The sequence below is a fragment of the Poecilia reticulata genome, linkage group LG4, assembly GCF_000633615.1.
Source record: "Poecilia reticulata strain Guanapo linkage group LG4, Guppy_female_1.0+MT, whole genome shotgun sequence".
In the NCBI taxonomy this organism is placed as follows: Eukaryota; Metazoa; Chordata; class Actinopteri; order Cyprinodontiformes; family Poeciliidae; genus Poecilia; species Poecilia reticulata.
The window spans coordinates 7,421,827-7,437,081 of NC_024334.1; the positions used below are offsets into that span (position 1 = coordinate 7,421,827).

General features: G+C 36.9%; 2 long non-coding RNA genes across 3 annotated transcripts in view; one reads left to right on the forward strand and one right to left on the reverse strand.

Annotated features, from left to right (window-relative positions):
* The window catches only part of LOC103463451 (uncharacterized), a 93,117-nt gene that overhangs the window by 59,341 nt on the left and 18,521 nt on the right, over nucleotides 1–15,255 (reverse strand). The gene's annotated exons all lie outside the window — the stretch shown is intronic.
* The window catches only part of LOC103463450 (uncharacterized), a 40,072-nt gene that overhangs the window by 20,600 nt on the left and 4,217 nt on the right, over nucleotides 1–15,255 (forward strand). The window contains exons 3-6 of one of the 2 annotated variants that reach the window (XR_001776569.1): nucleotides 2,742–2,785; nucleotides 5,498–5,574; nucleotides 7,332–7,477; nucleotides 13,015–13,076. This is a non-coding gene — a long non-coding RNA (uncharacterized LOC103463450). Of the gene's footprint in view, nucleotides 1–2,741; nucleotides 2,786–5,497; nucleotides 5,575–7,331; nucleotides 7,478–13,014; nucleotides 15,250–15,255 lie in introns of those variants that run through there. The other variant, XR_533512.2, reaches the window with a different exon arrangement.

Below are 15,255 nucleotides of genomic sequence, written 5' to 3' on the forward strand. Positions count from 1 at the left end.
TGTCTTGGGCTAATTCCATCTTGTCCCCAAGAATAGGACTCCCACTCACCATGTTTACAAAGGACCCTCAAGCGTGACCCATCATTATGTACAGACCCTCCTCTTACAACTGAAAAGGCCCCTTAGGGCATCAAGTGCAGAAAAAAATTTCACACAAACTGCATTTGCATTTGATTTGATTATCCTTCATGGTTGATTCATAGCCCCTAGGAGCTTCTGGTAGGGGACTTTTACACACCATCTTTCTGACATACTTATTTCTGTCTCATGAAAGAAAAAAAGAAAACTAATTTCTTTAGTCTCTTAAATTAGATTTGCTTTTCATCAGTGAGTGCTTTTTGAAACTGCCTCTGCAGTTCTGTGTAAGACAAAGAGATCAGGAGTTAGCTACCTTATGAATATAACATACTTTACCATCTAGAATAATGAAACCCTTTAAGTATAGTTTAGTCACAAAATCACAGAAAATAAGGATTACACGCTTAGTTTCAAGATTAAGAATCACAGAGAAATTCAAATARACATTTTCATGTCTAAATACACAATAAGAAGCTAAACTTCTGTGAGTGAGCTGAAACTACAAATTAGTGGAAACATATTAATTCTCACGTAAGGCCTTTGATACTCATCATATAAAGAAAAACAAAGCAAGAATCTACTATAATGACTCAAAGCTCAACAAAAGGCTTAGCAGGTCACCGTTTTTCTAAGCACAGAGCCAGATTTTGATTAGCCATGGTAGGTTTTATTTATCTTAGACCTACATGCTTCATGCCATACGCAGATGCCATCTGTCAGGAATGAAACTATTTTCTCACATTTCTTAGCGTGTAACGTTTTGGATGTGGCAATATCCATGGATCATATCATGGAAATGCATATTACTGCAAAAAAGTGTGGAGGAGGAAAATGTGAATATAACNGCTTTTAACATAATGTGACATTGACTGTACTGATTAGTTGGATTTTATTGTGCTGTGTCTGTTTTTAAGATTTTGAATTCTATCTCTGTCTTTTTTTTAAGTTCTATTTAAATAGACACGTTATGGTAGTGGAGAAATTAATGCAGCTAAATTAATCCAATCATTTATTGTTTTGATTTGTTGAAGTTGCGTGATGCCTATGGAAGATGATTAGGGCCACTGAAAAAAAAATAAAAAAGAATTCAGATTTTTGATAACAGAAGATTAGCGTCAGAATTCTGAGATTMAAGTCAGAATTCTGTGAAAAAAGCAGGCAGAGATTTACAAGCATTGAAGTTTGACGTTGAGGTCTCTGCTTTGGTTGCAACCGGCATCGTTACTCTGATGCTCACAGGTGTCATTAATCTCGTTTCTACCTGTTTTAGAGGACAAGACTGAACGGCTCAGACATGTGCACTTAAACCGTACTTACTTTTTTCTGTAGTGTGTAAAATGTATAAAAATAATACCAAGCATTTTTTTATTAGAAATGCATGCAATGAATTGAAAGAAATCAGGAAGACTTCTTTGGTGGTGTTGAGTTTTAATGATATTATTTGTCGGTGTAGTTTTGGTTGGGCTGCAAAAGACATCCTCATGCTCCTTGCTCACACCTCTCTTTGTCTTGGGCTAATTCCATCTTGTCCCCAAGAATAGGACTCCCACTCACCATGTTTACAAAGGACCCTCAAGCGTGACCCATCATTATGTACAGACCCTCCTCTTACAACTGAAAAGGCCCCTTAGGGCATCAAGTGCAGAAAAAAATTTCACACAAACTGCATTTGCATTTGATTTGATTATCCTTCATGGTTGATTCATAGCCCCTAGGAGCTTCTGGTAGGGGACTTTTACACACCATCTTTCTGACATACTTATTTCTGTCTCATGAAAGAAAAAAAGAAAACTAATTTCTTTAGTCTCTTAAATTAGATTTGCTTTTCATCAGTGAGTGCTTTTTGAAACTGCCTCTGCAGTTCTGTGTAAGACAAAGAGATCAGGAGTTAGCTACCTTATGAATATAACATACTTTACCATCTAGAATAATGAAACCCTTTAAGTATAGTTTAGTCACAAAATCACAGAAAATAAGGATTACACGCTTAGTTTCAAGATTAAGAATCACAGAGAAATTCAAATARACATTTTCATGTCTAAATACACAATAAGAAGCTAAACTTCTGTGAGTGAGCTGAAACTACAAATTAGTGGAAACATATTAATTCTCACGTAAGGCCTTTGATACTCATCATATAAAGAAAAACAAAGCAAGAATCTACTATAATGACTCAAAGCTCAACAAAAGGCTTAGCAGGTCACCGTTTTTCTAAGCACAGAGCCAGATTTTGATTAGCCATGGTAGGTTTTATTTATCTTAGACCTACATGCTTCATGCCATACGCAGATGCCATCTGTCAGGAATGAAACTATTTTCTCACATTTCTTAGCGTGTAACGTTTTGGATGTGGCAATATCCATGGATCATATCATGGAAATGCATATTACTGCAAAAAAGTGTGGAGGAGGAAAATGTGAATATAACTGACATACAAATGAATCTCATTCTTTTTCTTACTTTCTTTCTTAATAAAAACATATAACACAAGTTATRAAATTGCATTTTTGTCCACAAATTCCAGTTAACATTACCAAATAACCTTTTACAACATGTGGCATATGAGATTTTTTTTTTTTTACATTTTTAATGTACTTAATGTAATGTAATTTAATGTAATGCACGTTATTCAAATTTTATGCTAAAAATGAACCAATTTCCAGGTAACTGTGGCACAGTGGGCAGAGTAGTCATCTGCAGCTGAGAGGTCAGTATCACTGGAAAAGCACAATATAATTTCAGTCCATTTACAGGTGTTTAAAGTTACAGCTTTATTAACCTCTTTCAGTTTTTTTCATATTTAACTGAGGCCCCAGTCAGATGGGCATGTAGGGAAGTTTCTCACGAAAACTATCCTAACATGCTTCTTTGTCCAAAAATAAATTAATATAATATTCAAATTTCTTAATATAATTCCTACTGTAATTTTCAAACCTATTTTTAAAGGATACAAAGTTCAATAACTCTTTTTTTTCTTTTTAATTAAAATTTGTCTACACACATTGATGTGAAATCAGTAAGTATAACATTACGCTKCTTGCTGAATACTTGTTGCAGATACGCTTTATGTCAGACAGCAGAAATGTGGTTGTATGTTTCTCTACGCTGCTCTGCTTTCCTGCTCACGCTTGCTGTGTGCATGGGAGTCTGCGTTTATGTGTGTGCACGCATTTATGAGTGCATGCGTGTTTCTGTGCATGAGCACATGTCTGCAGGGCAGCTGTGTCCTCAATATGTGGGGACCTGACCCAGCTGTCACTAAGCATAYAGTGCAAGGTCTCTCTGAAAGTAAGGAAATGAAATGTACGTTCTTCTCTCAGCAGGAACTGGCAAAGAAATGTCAGTAGTTTTATAAACAAATGAGTTGCATGTGAACGTATATCACTTTTAATATCTCACAAGAAAATTTTACATTTCATTTCATGCACAAGATTGGACAAAAAGAACTCTGGGTTTAAAAAAAAAGGTTTTATTGAAACACCTTTTGCAACCAAACAGGAATGTTAAGAGCAACCATTTTGCATCGATACAAGGAGGTAGCTTGTATCCAGTGCATCAGCATTATAACGATAAAAGGATGCTGCGCTAGAGATTGAATATAAATTGTTTWTTTATCTTGCATTAAGCAAAGTCCAACTTATTTAATATTGAGAYACTTTAAACTTTGAATTGAACAAAATCTAATACACTCAGTTATTTCATTGAGTGATTTTTGTCCTCTTGGAAATGTACACTCTTTAAAAAGAAAGAATACAAAAATCAAAAAGTGGCAGGATATGGGGAAGGTTGGTTTCTCAAAAAACAACACCAAAACAGCAAGTAAAAGATGAAGGTAAAATGSACAAAAATGAGCTCGACTAACTTGAAACTGTAATATACTATGAATATTGATGTATCCTGTGTAAAGTTCTGTGAATTTTCTACTGGTTATTGTTCCCTCACATGTTTTAGGAAGATCCTCATGAGCTAATGATGTCATTTTAATGGTGAATGCTAACATCTAGAGATGTACACTATTTCCACAAACTGTTCTATTTCAACTGACTTTAAAACAGTTTATACTAACAATGTTCACATCAGTGTCACATAATGCTTTGTTAAATTTCACAACAGACCAGTTCTATGTTGCTGTTCTGTGTAGTTGAACTACATTTAGCTTTCTTTTGCGGCTACGTTGGCTGCACCTGCCTATTGTATTAATCATATCAACTTAAGCTGAAGTTTATTGTGGTTTAAAAAAAAAAAATCCCCTGAGAAAAACTCTACGGTTTGGCTCACATGGAGTCGGGCTTGCTGTYCTTAATGTTTTTTATATCTACTTCATATTCCAGAACTCTGAATACAAATGTGTCCTTTATAAATTTCTGCTGTTGTCTACATTGCACAGACAGCTTTAGGGTTAAAAATAATATGGACTAGCACTTTAAAGCAAATGCGATTTGAAAGGCTGGCAAAGGCGAGGGGACACAGCTGTCGGCAAAGCATATCTTTTTTAAGGGCTGCCCCTAATGATTGGAGACAGTTGGCAATTATGTAAGTATTCAGTTTTAGGCCACTGGGCTGTACACTGTCGTTGGCCCTCAGATCCTGGCACACATGCAAAATGGAAAGGTGAGGGCGATCAAAGGTGCGGGTGGGTGAGCAACACTGAGTAAAAAAAATGGGGGAGCTTGAGAAAAAAAAAAGGCTACAAGGGAATTGCTAAGTACGTGGTAATACAGCGGGATGAAGATAAAGAACTGGACAGAAAGACAGGGGGATTGAGAAATATAAAGAAGAATGGGGAGAAAGGTGATCACAAATAAAAAACACACAGATGTAGACTAGTGCAAACAATGTCAGTGCTGTGAACACAAAGTTGCAACAATATTCTTTTTGTAATTCACATATGAATTATAATTAAAAAGAAATTTGATTCTCTTTTCCTACATCTTTTCTGCTGATTTTTCACATGAAAAACTTAAACATTCGTGCACATATATTCACCCCTTTATTTATCTATTTTTTATTAGTAGCAGTAGAACACCAACCCGCCACATGCAGTGTGTCACCATCCCTATGGTAAATTGCAGCAAACAAACTGCTGTCTATTGTTTCTTCTTCCTTTACAGTTAAGCTCTACGTTTTGTTGATCTACCACATAGAATCTTGTAAAATGCATCAACATTGTTGACATTGTTGCAACGTTACAAGATGTTAAAAAGCCAGTGTGATTCATTTTGCAAGGCACTCTGGAAAAAAAAACACTAATTTGCTTTTAAAAATCCACACAGTAGGTGTGCTACAATCTTTATTCACACATGCTACAGCAGTAAACAAACTACTCAGCCACAAAACATTCTGAATCACCTCACTGGGTGATATTTAGTACGTTATTAGCAATGTGTCAGCGATTACACGGCCTTTGTTTTTTCCTCAGAGAGGGTGCGCTTGGCCCCAACACCTGTTTCTCATTCAAACCTGGAAGGTTAACAGCTGTCTGGGAAGATGACTGAGGTATGCACACAAACGCGTGCTAGGACACACACACACACGCTGACAAGCACACACATTGCATTGCTTATCTAGTCAATGAGAATTCTCTGACTGTTCACACACCGGCCATCCCAATCTTATTTTACTTCCAACTATTTGTCTCAAGTGTCAGWGCAAATGCAAGGGAATGATTTGGAAACGGAGCTTTTCTCACACAGTATCGTTGCAATCMCTGCTGGTAACAAAGCATCTAATTGCTTTTTCATTTTCTCYATTATTGATTGTGATGACYGAATTACAAACTCTTGCTGCTGTTCTTACTTGATAATGTGTGCCTTTTTGCATGGATGTGAGTGTCTACATGTGTCGCTATGTGAGAAACGGAGCGAAAACAAAGACTGTGCATCTATTTGCGTGCATCACTTGGAAGGTGTGTGTTTTCCCTGCTGTCTGGATACTCTGTGCAGTCCTCAGTACAGGATATACTGATAGTCTTTGCTTTATTAGCAGACTTGTCTGTGGTGCTCAGAGTGGAGCCCCACAGAGACCCCTCATCTGTTGTCAAATATTTATAAATGTCATAGAGTTAAGGCCTCCAAATGGTTGTTGGTTGGTTGGTTGGTTTATTGAAAGTTTTGAAGATGAACATAGTAATACACGAAAACTAAGTAGTATTTCATAAAGAAAACAAAAACCACACATTCACTCTGAATCCAGAAAAAACTCAACCGTCAACAAATCTCACCATGTTCCTTATGCTGCTTGATGCTTTAGTTTCTAACATTTTTCTCTTAAAGTTCTTCAGATTATAATCGACCTGGTCTGCCGCAGATACTTTGCTGTTATTYTAATATATCAACTCAGCAGCTACAGAGAAGATCTAAAAGGGCAAAAAAGTTCMGTTATTTAATGTATTCTCTCCCTTTTGAGGGTTGAAATAAAGAAAATGTGTAAAAAAAAAAAAAAGCTTCAGTTCCTCATGTTTTTATGCAATCTTTTTCGTTCAGCCCACTAAATTAATTAAACCTGAAAGTCTGCACTTAAACTGGAACCGATTTGTTTCATTTAAAGTTAACTATATGCAGAAAATGAGAAAATCTCTATCATTGTATGGACCTTGTACACAAAGAAATAAAAACAGTAAAGCTTAGGAATAGCCAAGCATATCACTAATTAAAGCTAATATTTTATGCCTATTCATTCATTCAAGAGCAGTATGTTTAAGTTTGAAAAATGCACTTAAGATGGGTTTAAAATTGTCTTTTGAAGAACTCTGCAATAAACGCATCTATGAAAATCTCTTAACATCATTATATTGTGTACTGGGTGTAGCRATGCTACTTCTCATGGTTTTTCTATTCCTATTAGTGAAAGCAACTGAACTTTTTTGTTATGACAGCATTAGCAGAGAGAGACTGGTGACTGGCTTTCACTTACACGCTTTGTTTATCTGTTTAAAACACTGTCCCAGTGAGGAAGCTGCAACAATGGAGATGTGTTGATTCCGTCAGACACYACTTGTCACGTTCTGTTCGTTTTAGCAGAAAGATTATCTTAATGGGTTAAGTCTTTGTCAAGAGAGAAAGAAATCACAGAAGAACAGGCATCAAGGCCATATTTGCATTTTTCTTTTGAAACRTGTTGGGATATCAATTTTACACTGAGCTAAAGCTACTATGTATACACTATACATTTAAAGATGAACATGTTTATACAAAGTCACAGTGTGAACATAAAACATGATGTTTGTAATAAACATAAAGCATAATGTTYGTAAGTCTTACAGGCCCGTACAGTGGGAGCTTCTAATCATCATGGACAAACAAAGAAAGAGAGCGCCAATCAGAATGACAGCTGCCTTAATGCCTCCAGACCTCATTTAAATACTTCACTTCCTCCATCCTCAGTACTCGATGACATGTTGGTGAGTTTGTCTCATGTTTCATCGCCTGTAAATTCCAAACGGATTACCCCCCCACCCCCCACCCAACCCCACCTCCCCATCCCTTTTTTTCTCCGACATCTTAGTAAGAAGCAGCATCGATTTCCMAAAAAATTTAATAAATTATAACTTGCAGGGCGGCTTGTCAAGCTGCGATTGCTAATCTATGAGGGAGGATTTGAATAAGTCCTCGGTGGCTCTGCGCTTGCTCTCCTTTCCTCAATCTGTTCCTCATCCCTTGCTCGGCAGTCGACTCAGGAGGAGGGYCCCCTTTTTGGAGAGCCTGTAGCACTAAGTGAGATTAGTTTCGACATCATAAATAACTCAAAGCAGGTCGCTAAAGGGAGCGGGGTGTCTGCACTATGTTAGTGAAGGCAGACGTATCCGAGTGTGATTTACCATTTCAATCCTCGTTCTTAGTCACATCTTTGTTTGGCGCGAGCCAAAAGGGGGCCATTCACAATGACATGCTGCTTTGTCTCAAGTGTTATAATCTGTGTTATTAAAGGGAGACTGATTGAGTTTTACTGAATGGATACCATAACTTCCCAACTCATCCAGCTGCCCAGACAGGAGTTTGTTTTATGTATAGCAGTAAAATACACCTGTCTTCAATTTTAAAATTACTGCCATGCATTTGAGTGCAGCTCTGCCTTTGAACTGAAAAGTTCAAAGGATAGTCTGTCACTTTTGTAAAATCTAATCTTATATTTTCCACATTATTGTTTTTACACACCGATTCCACAGGAAACAAATTTTTAACAATGCACCTCCTATATAAAARATTTCTGCWATCCAACTAGTAGGCCCTCTAAACTGAATTGCTCTTGAACACATCATGTGCTGCTCAAAAAGCCTTTGGCAAGTGACAGTAATGCTGACACTTTGAAAAGTTCTGAAAGGCCATAACACATATCACTGTCATGCCCTGTACCTCTGCTGCCCCTTCCGCTTAGCAGTGTGCTACGCTCCTTTTCTTTCACGTGTGCCTGCCAGTGTGCAGGTAGTGCAAGTTATCAGCACTTCTTCTAAAACTCTTCACCAAATAGCATTCTGTGTGACGAGGTTATTTCCCTGTGTTTCTTCAGCTTTTCCAGTCTTCAGTCCCTCAAAGGGCATTTCTCCGTGGCCCAGTCCGAACCTCAGCCAGCCAAAGTCTGGTTAAAACATATCTGGTCTCTGTTAAGACGTTCTTGAACTCAGTGTAAGGTTACTTACACTGYTCAGTGCAAGTAATCTTTCTTTGATCCGTAAGAACAGAGTCATTTTCCTAAATCCAAATAGTAAGTCTTTAAAAAGCAGGTACAAAAAAAAAAAAAAACATATCAAGCCGGTATGTAGTGATGGAAMAAAGTGATTTTTGTAGAAAATAGATATGTAAAGGATTATAGATCAGAAGCAATCCACAATGAGGCGAGGGGAGCTGTGAAAAGATGAAGTTCCAGAACAGAAAAAAAATCTAATGAAATGAAAGCAGGGATGTTACTACACAGGCAGCACAGTCTTTCCTGATGTAGTTGTACATCATGTATTTTATATCCTTCCTACTTCATTATAGAAAATGCGTGTGCTTCACAAGCATCCCACGTACTTCAATGTTTTGAAAGGACACAAAACTGATTTAAATGTACTTTGTTTTTTTATGCTCAGATCCATTTAGAAGATGTTCTGAGATATTCCAGTAAGACGGCAACTGTAAGCAGTTTTCTTTTCTTACTTTAACCAGAGTCCACTATCAAATCTAATCAAATCAAATCAACACAGATAAGATTGCAAAGTGCTTGCAGTTGCAGTTAGTTTTGCTAATTCTGCAGAGTTGGGAAAAAAACAACAACATATAAACAGACATATTGTTATCAGTCCTGAGTAAGTTTTATAAATGTTAGTGGGTAAAGCTGTGGTTCTGCTCTATTATTTTCTCAGTAGAGCAACTAACCAAATATAGTAGAAGTTTAAAAGACATTTAGGTAAATTCAAGTATAGTTACTACAAAAAAATAATGCTGGTATAATTGATATATGGTGACATGTCAGCTTTTAGTTGTTAAAACAAATCTTAGTYCCTTTAAATTTCTTGTAGCATAAACACATGGACTGTAGTACAACTGACAAAAGCACATGACAAGATTAATTTTCACACACTGAACATATGCATAAATGTATAGTACAAAGTAGCCATGGTCCCATGGGTCTGTGCAAARTGTACATTTATTTATACTGCATAAGAGTGCACCCTCTGTGCAGATTCTTTTGTAAACCCCGAGCCCTCTCCAAGACACACAAACAGAGCTCACCTCGAAAGTAAGTCTACAACCCTTGCAGACGCTGTCATATTCATTACAACGTCAGATTTCAGAATACATGAATACATGATCCTCCGCAGAGAAAGCTCAGCAAACAAAACTCAAAAAAATGGCTTATGACCAAAGTAATCTAAACAGGATTGACCTTAACTCAAACAAACCCCCACGGTTTCTCGGTGCGGCTGAATTTGTGTGCATTGGTCTCTATTTATTCAGGGTGTCAGGGCCTGTTCCGCCTTGTTTACTGTTAAGAGGATGAAAATGAACAGCGAAATAGTGCTCCATTTATAAGCCTGTTTATACATGCTAATACCAGAGGCTGTTCTGCAGCCACAGAAGCGCTTCTGGATGCGACTCAATCGACAGAAAGATGCTCCTTTGCGCATTCAAAATCTTCATAACCAAAGTATTWGGGACTATTTAAAAATGGGAAATAAACATTATTTGTGGCTGTGACTGACAAAGTCTCTCTAGGAGACAGTAGAGTAAGATTTTAAATGATGTATTTTACATCTTGTCAAAACACGACCAAGTAATTGTGCTTCCCTTGCTGTTTAAAATGTGTGTTCATAACAATCAGCCAGTCTTAAAAGTAGAAATCACCATCTKCTGTTTCGCGTGATGAAAAAGATTTTAAAACCTGATTGAAATTGTCCCCTGACTGTCACTGAAGAAATTAACAAATTGTATAAAAAGGTCTGGATGCAAGATTAGATTTGAATGTATGTTCATTAATCCAACTGTGTCCTGATGACACAAGCTCTTGGCACGAGAAATATGYAGTTAATCATTTGGTAACATTATTACTTAGCTCCTCTTGGTCAAATTTCCCTCACCTGTTATTTAGCTGATTCAAACTGTTCYAGTGAGAATTGGCATTAAAATAAGAAAATACACGTGTCATTTGAACATTTTCTTCAAATATAGCCTGAGTAATTACAAAAAAAAAAACTGTTTAAGAAATAGATTAATTTAAAATGGGAAAAAACTATTAAATAAACCTGGTCTTATGCGTAAAAAGCAATTGCTCTCTAAATCTGATAACTGCTTGTGCATTGTGGAGAATTATTCTTCTCCATGCTGAGTTCTTGATGTAYGAGGCTGACGAAGAGTCAGTGAGTTGAATTCATGAATTCCATTTATTAATAGCAAAATACAGCCGGTCCATAGTTCATGCTATCCTTAAGGGCTAGCAAAACAAAATGGCATCAAACAAAAGTTTTCCATTCTCTTTGTTAGCCTCTCTCTAATGAGGGCGTTCCCTAGTGTGTCATATCCTTTAATCTTAGCTTTGAGGGTATTTCCTAACATGTCATGTCCTTTAGCTTTAGCTTTGCAACTAGCRAAAAGAGATAGAAGGAAAACACAGAATTATTTATTCTCAACAGAATAAAAAAAWAAAWWAAATAATAAAATTGGCAATCGTAGAATGGTTTTTAACACTCAGCCGGTCAGAGCACATGCTGACACYGAAGGGGGGACTTTCTTATTAAAATGGGCCGTGCGTTTCAACGGTGGTAACATAAATTTTTTCAGATCAAAAGTGAAGTACCTCTTACCCGTGTTATATAACAGATACTATATTTCAGGTAGTTTTGTGCACTCTCATTTACTTTGAATGCTCTCCTGGATCAGTGCTTCTGTGTTTCTTTTATGACTCCTTCCAATCCTCTTAACYAACATATGGCTACTTTCAGTGGACTGACGTTCTGTTGGATGTCTGTCTCTGCTAAAAGGGAGTAATTATTACTCTCCAGYGTCACCACATGCTAGTTCAGAACGAGGGCTGTCTGCAAAGTCATTGGCTTCATGCTACTCGCTGTGTATTGTTAAACAGAAAATCACAGATGCGTATTAATTGAATGTGACTGCATTGTAAATTGGAACTGCATACAACTGACTCTTAATCTAGTTGTATTATATTGGATAAAATAAATTAGATTCAGTTGAATTGAGTTTGGTTTTTCGAATTAAACCAGCCTGTCCYGTAAAAATGTAGATAACAGGGCTCGTGTTTTAGGGCTATAGGTCTGTTGATATTCTGTTTACTCAGAAAGAATAGGCAACCATTCCATCAAACTACAAGAGAAACCTTTGAAAGGACATTTMAAATGTTTGATCCAGTTAGTTAAAAAAATTATTTCACTRAACACTTAAAACTAATACATCTAAATTTAAAAAGGATTGAAAGAAATCCTCTAAAATGTACCTAAACAGAAAAAAAATTAKCAAAACTTAATGCCAGACAATGAGAATAGTATTRTTRATTTGAAAGCTTGACTTTTAAAAGCTTAACCTTTGACTGGAGCCCYTACAAACAAAATATGTTTTATACAAAATAAACAAAATATGGTTTTATATTGTGTTCCCACTCAAATACATTTGAAACAAATGAATAAGCTTGTATGGCTCTCGCAGTTACATGCACTGAATAAAATAAGTCGACATTTGCATAAAACAAACCTAAGACTATGGTGGCATCAATATATCTTCTTGGCAACTCAGCCAATGCCTCAGTCTGACTTTGTTGACATGGGCAGGGCTAATGTGTTAGGTGGGCGCTTTGGGCATGTAAAGTTTGAAAAAGAAAATTTCACGGTCTCCTTCACTACTTTTTCTTCAAGGTTATTCAACACCTCTTGACAGGAGAAACAAAAATGTCAGAGGAATGACAAAGCTGCTATTCCTGTATCTGGACTMAAATGCCTGTAAGAGATGTCCACAGTGAGGTGACAAAGCATGACAGAGATTGCTATAAAAAAACAACTATTGAGACACGTTTGCTATACGCAAGGAAAATGCTCACAATAATCACAACATGAATGATTTACCAATTTAGTTAATTTAACYGTTTTTTCATATTCCAAATACTAAAGAATTTTTGTTGCTAAAATTTTAAAGTATAATTTTCACTGGAGATGGTCTGAATTAATAATTTTTAATTAATAATTTTTCTTGGTAAGCTGTCTGCCTCTAAAACATGAAGACTGTTGGTCAGATTAGCAGAAATTACAATKCTGACAATTTACTCACATTGTTTGTATTTTATGTGATGAAACTGTTATCACATAAAGTACATAAAAAGTTTTACTGTTGCCAGTTTTATTCTCTGGCAACAGTGTTTTATAGTCAGCTTGTCTTTTTGATCTTTTCAGGTTCTTAAATGGAGCTGCTCATACACAAAATTTACTTGTAGTAATATTTGCTTTATTTCCAGGCAGCATGCTGCTTCAAACCAAACAAACTCAGAGTAAATATGGAAGGACAGAAAAGGCCAAGGTGAGAGTATTTGCAGATGTTGTAGGTTTAATTATTTTTTGTTGCCAATCTCAGTTTGCTGCCATCTTACATTTGCCTACATAAGCTGTACGACTGTCGCTTTGTTAAAAATGGAGAGATAGAAAGCCGAGGGAGGCCTGAAGTAGCAGCAGTGCAGTCAMACAGATTTATTACTTGTGCAGTCACCCAGGGTATTTCACAGCTGTGTTTACCTTGGACCCTGCCGTGAGTATTAGGTGGCAGGGACAAGGTCTGTATGTGTGATAACCCATTCACAAATATGCTGCCTCTGTGTGCTCACTCCCCCTATCTGACATKTTAATACTTCTTTTAAGACTGTTAASAAATCCGTGCCAGAATTTTCTTTCAGATCATACTTCACTGATCTGAAGTCAAAACTATTTTTAAAAGTAGCTGTAATTCCTACATAGCTYCCCTGTCAGAACCTTGCATCAAAAATKTGATCCACTGCCTACTGTGATTTTCCCTGAATGGAAAGATGGACAAGATAAGAGTTCCCACACTCCTGAAGTTATAGTACGAAGAAACTTTGCCCTCTTTATTTTGCCCTCTTTATTTTGCCACTTATTTGGAAACAAGTGGCAATCATAATGTATATTAGGCTAAAATAATGTTGGCTTGAGGCCTTAGGCTGGCTTAATAATTAGAAAACGAAACATTACACAGCTTTATTTTTTAAAATCTAATTAGCTATTCTTGATAAAAAGCGAGTAACAGAAGATTGTCTCTTCACACATCCTGACCTGGAAGTCGCTTAATGCAACCACAATCAGTCACTGTCAAATGCCACATAGGTAGCATTCATCAATGTTGTCACAGGGTCTGCTGAAAAATGTACTCCAAAAGCTCTTCCTATCCATTTAGTTCTTCTCCGTCTACTTCCTGATTCATTTGTCTATTTGTTCATTTGGTTTTGCGGCCCYTTCTTTGTTGAACAACAAGATACAAAATTTATTTTACAGCATTTTGATGCTGACCTACTTTCCTTATGCTATGGAACAAACCGGTACTCATTAGTTGACTACTTAAAAACAAACAAGAAAAGGTCACTGTCTCACTTAATAAAAGCCACACCATTATGATTCAGTTTGACACTCAAGATAATCTGTAGCGTAAGCCAATCGAATGAAACAGGACACATTTGATGATGAATGTAAAGAGAAGGCTGGTGAATAAGAAATGATCAATTTACACATTTTGTTTCTTACATATCAAATCTCTTGGAATATCATAACGTTATGAAATTATCAATCAGATCCCATCGCAGGCCAACATTAAATATAGAATGAGCCTTAATATACACCCAGTGACAGACTGAGTGACACAAAATGTACACAGTGAAACCTGCTTGATAAATTTGGGATTTGACTCAATTCTGCTGTGTAAAACATGTTCATCTGGTTCAGCTCTGGAGGCACTGGGTGCCTCAAGGCCAGGATGGGGTGGGACGAGCAGACATATGTGGCGGGATGTTGCTCATTACATTACGGTTCACATGTCTCATTCACGCGTGGCTGCTTGTTAACTATGTAACTTATGTGTCAGTTCACATGCTAAGCACTGAGAGCAAATATGGATCCACTCTTACATCCTAATGAGGTCATGTCAGATGAAAGCTGCTGCTGATGAAAAATAAAAGTGGTCACGGTGAATGTAATTTGTTAACCACACTTGTTCATCTGAACGTCTCCGTGAAGAACATGCAAGCATGTCATGGTGGAGTTGTCGGATGTGGATGGTGATTGTTTACAGGGTTCATATCTAATAATGTGTCAGGAATTTGATTCAGACTGATGCAATGCTCTCTACATTAAGTCATTCGGCAGTAGGGAACAGTGCTTCATGCGTTTCCCCAGTAGGCCATGGGTGAAATKGGCATGCATGCATTCTCCCATATGGGATCCCCTCAAACAGAAACACATACACTGTAACTTGGGTGTTCTGGCACTCAAATGCAAACATCCAAATAGAGCTGCTGCCAATCAGATGGGAGGTGATGCATTGTTGTCATGCTGCATTTGTTTCTTATAATGTCTTCCAGCAGCATATAAATTATTTGTACAATTTGTTTGGCCCAGATTTTTTAAAATAAACATACTTACCTACGCAGAGTGCTCGAGTGAGGTACTAAATGAACTGGAAAAAAGAAACATCCAAT